Source organism: Lytechinus pictus, chromosome 8 (assembly GCF_037042905.1).
Source record: "Lytechinus pictus isolate F3 Inbred chromosome 8, Lp3.0, whole genome shotgun sequence".
NCBI lineage: Eukaryota > Metazoa > Echinodermata > Echinoidea > Temnopleuroida > Toxopneustidae > Lytechinus > Lytechinus pictus.
The window spans coordinates 13,201,756-13,206,440 of record NC_087252.1 but is presented as its reverse complement, the minus strand read 5'-3'; positions in this window follow the sequence as shown (position 1 = coordinate 13,206,440).

The window sequence follows — 4,685 nt, the reverse complement described above, 5'->3', positions numbered from 1 at the left end:
TTTTCTTTCTCTAGTTGGTTTTAATGATTTGAAGAGTGACAGAAAGCTATCTTTGTGGGCCCAGTCTCACCCCCCCCCCCCTCCCTTCCCTCCTTTTTTGGTAATACCAAATGGGTCTGAGCAAAAGGATATATATAGAGATTTGGAAGGGGTGAGAGAGAGAAGATAGAAGTGGGGGAGAGAGAGAGAGAAAAGAGAGGGAAGAGTGAAGGGGGTGAACTAAGAAGAGGCTCAACTTCCTTATTTGTATACATCCGCTAACCCCCCCCCCCCCCCCCCCCCGAAAAAAAGATAAATAAATAAAATATAAAAAATCCCCCCCCAAAAAAAAAAAAAAAAAAACTGGTAGGGATAAAGCATAAGGGAAGGGAAGGGAGATAGAGAATGAGAGATAGAATGTGCTTATGACAGAAGACATGGACAGACAGATGAGAAAGAGACATGAAGGTGAGAGAGAGGGAAGAAGAGAGAGAAAGAGATGTGAAAGGGACAGTAAAATGAACGAGAACCAAGGAGAGGACTGTATAAAAGACAATATTTTTCAAGAGAATAGATTTTTTTTTTTGAAAAGGTATGAAGTGAAGACAGAAGATGAGAGAGAAATAGAGGGTGAGAAATATTGGAGAGGAGCAGTTAAGTGGAAGAAAACCAAAGAGAGAATAATCAAAACAGCAGTACTTTTTTTCTCACATCAATGAAACATGTACTATCTCTACCGTTAGCTGGCGCTAGACTACTTTCAAACGCGACCGCCGAGGCACGGCCTTTCACGGGGGAGTGTTTCATCAACATTTGTCAGATCTGACAACTTTCCCCTATTTTAAATTGGCTGAGAGGCACTGTTACTATGGTAACTGTTGGATTAAACATCCAACAAGTCCTTTTATGAAAAGGTCCCCAAACTTCGTCGGAAGATTTGGCTCAATAATGCCAAATTGTATTGTTGCAACTGTTGAATGACCGTTAAATCATTTTTCATCTGTGGAGATAATATTTAGAAGTTTAAATATCATTCTGAGAAAATTTAGCGTCCACTCGATAATGAACCATGTTTGGATATCAGAAATGTAAGATGTTCATGAATAAAAGATGCATTCATTTCCGCTCTTGAAAAATGGTTTTACGTCTTTGCGCAGTTGTATTTTTTTTCTTCGGTCAGGATCGATTTTCATGTAAATCGCGAATCGCATCCATTATTAACACTTTTTATCTCACAGTATCCAAATAATAACAGTCGAATTATGGGATGACCGGGGGCAACTAACAATCAAGTTCACGATGGTTCGTTACTTTTCAATTCTTTATTCTTTATTTCATTTCCATTCAAACATAATACAAAGTAATATAAATCGGATACAATTTTACAAATGAATATTCTTACCTCGCAAATAACAACAGTATCATTGAGCAAAAATTGAATTTAGTGGGGTGGGTCCACTAAAAGCAATGGTTGTAAAGTGTGGATCCCCCTTGGAAATGAAGAAAAAAATAGTAAATTGTCGACTTAATCATATATGCGTATCCAGGAAAGAAATAAAGAGAAGGAACAAAAAGGTGGAAATCAGATATTGATGTATTTGAATTACTGACCAGGTGCAGGGCTAGTCACACAAAGAGGTCTTCCGATTATATTGCGCATAAGACAGAAGGAAAGGAAGAGAGAAGGGAGAGGGAATGACAAGACAAAGAAGACAAAGTAAATTAACACAGTTTTTATGATATTGTGATTCTATTGCCCGTTTCTTTTGCACATTCATTCAAACTCTTATTTCGTTCACTCATTTTTTTCTCATAAAGATTTACCACAGCCACTAAACCTCAAATTGACCATAAATATACCTTCACCGACATGGAGTATATAATACAGGGCCAAAATTAATAAGATTGGGAAAAGGACAATGAAAATGAGAACTATTTTTGTTGGTACAAAAAGAAAGCCAAGAAAGACCCTAAAGTAAACATATTTTTCGTCATTAGGTACGTTTGCCAAAATTGGTTGATAAAGCGTGGTCTATCTTTATACAGCTGCAAATTAAGAAGAAAAGAGATATGAAAAGGCAGAGAAAGTTCCGTTCAGATTACGACATCTAAAATAAGCCTTATCTTGATCAAGTCACTGGCATGTATTACGATACCCCCACGCCCCCCCCCCCATATGACAATATAGTTATAGGCCTATCTGTGGTCAAGCGATCGAGGAAATGAAGTGATGCAACCAGCGATACCTAATAATGAGTAGTTCTATTTCTTCCGCATTCAAATAGAATTTTCAAAAAATATCAGTAACCAGATTGCAGGGCAGGGAATATCGAAATTCAAGACATTATTTTTTTCATTATTTTTCTGAGCTTTATCACTGGCAGGAATGACCCCCCTCGAACAAATCAAAGGTTTCAATATTTATCTTTTTTAACCAAATATTTTACATTTTCATGGGGTTCATTAAATGAGTTTCATAAGAACGCAACATTTAGCAAGAGGCAAATGAAAGTTTTAAAAGCATGTCTATAGTATAGCCTTTAGAGACAGTTTTAGACATTAATTAGTCCCCTTGATAAAAGTAGATAGCCCTAAAATGTGTGTGAGACTCTTTAAGAGAAATACCGATGCGAGGGAGCACAGCGACATATATTTTTTTTAAACCACCGTCTATTTAACACATGACTGTGGTGCATTATGTCCCTTATATTAGATCACGAGTATTGTTAATTTTTTATTGTCCTCCTATTAATTTGTTCTCATTTGTGTTTGTGCTGCGCTTTTGTTATTTGTCAATTTTTGTTGGGTTAATATTTCTATCAGATTTAATGAAATGTTTTCAAAAATATGAACTTGAAGTAAATACATCGGAAGAGGAAAAGAAATCAATTATCGCTAAATGCTGCCTCCCTACGTGGATGAATACATTATTTTAGGCCGCCGCCGCCATATTGGCGACAAAGTTGGGAAAATTGAAGTGAAATAGCGCCATCTTTCGTCGGGTTAATGGCATTGGAATTTGGACTCATGTATTAAAATAGTAGTAGGGGCCCTAACATACTGTACACTCGTTTGTTAAATGAGTTATTAGTCTGACTATACCTTCTCAATTATTGTGGATTTGTGTTTTGTATCAATTTAAAAGGAACCAATTAAAATAAGTGGTGATGTAAAAAACGACTCTCGTATCTTTAAAGGGGAAGTTCACCCTGAAGAAAACTTTGTTGTAAATATAGCAGAAAAAAATAATAAAAAACATTGGTGAAGGTTTGAGGAAAATCCGTTAAAGAGTAAGAAAGTTATTTGAGTTCAAAGTTTTGGATTTGTGACGTCATAAACGAGCAGCTGCCCCATGTGTTATGTAATATAAAATGCATGAATTTCAAATTGTATATGGTTCCTGATGACTTAATTTTGTTTTCTATTCATGATCGGGTGTGGAATGATTTGTCTATTGATATACAAAAGGTACAGTGAAAACCATTTTCAATTTTCTGAGAAAATGACATTTCATTGATTTTTTACCATTCGCTATGTAGGAATGCTGCTCGCATATGACGTCACATATCAAATAATCGAAATTCTAATAACTTTAATTATTTGATGAATTTTTCTCAAACCTTCGGCAATATTTTTTATTAATTTTTTTTTGCTATTTTTACAATAAACTTTTTGTCAGGGTGAACTTCCCCTTTAACTATTTTACAGAGCAAAGCTCGTCAAGTGCTAATAAAACAACTCCCATTTCTCAGATTGACTGCATCTCTTTTTATATTGTCTCTTCCTCCTACAAAACTCATCTCTTTTATATTGTTCCCCTCCCTCCTTTCAATCTCCACTCCTGTTTTTTTTTTTGTGTTCTTCAAATCATTTTGCTCATCTCTCAAATTCACTGCCCTTTTAAGACCAGTTCGTAGTTACATCATGGACAATTTTGGTCAAATGACCTTTTATTTCTTTCATTATGAAAGGCAGATTTCAAAAGCAAGATATTATGTAAGCTTGCCTTACATAGCAGGATGAAGCAATTGAATAGACCAGGTGACTAGAATAGCACATCAATGAACACTCTATGAAGGTACTTATTGCATTTCTACTTGGAATGCATATTAGAGCATGTTGTACAATGTACTTGGCAAACTGTGAAATATACCAGTCATTCGGGGAGGTATTGTGGTTTTTTGTAGATGCAAGAGATCCTCTGAACATGCGCAGAGTGGAACTATGAACTGGCTTATTCTCTACCCCCCCCCCTCTCCTTTCAATCGCCATTGTTCCTTCCTACCCATCAATACTCTTTTCTCCGTCTCCCCTCCCACTTTCGTCCATTCACTAAACACAAAACTAAATGGAAATCCATTGACATGAAGGAAAGAAGGTGGAAGAGAATAGAGATACATTGTATTTGAGATGGAAAATGGATAGAATGTAAGAGAGAGAGGGGAAACAATATAGAGAGCTGTAGTCAATTCGAGAGATTGAACTTATTATTTCAAGGGTGTGAAATTAAACTAAAGATCTTATTAAAGATCTTCAGCTAAATAAATCATCCATATCCTCCCACTCAAAACCCCTCTTCCGCTCTCTTTCCCTATCTACACCCCTCTCTCTCTTATGCCCCTCCTCTCTCTCTCTTTCCTCATCTTTTCATATCTATAAATAGAAATCAACCAACATGTAACAAAGAAGGCAGAAGACATCATCAG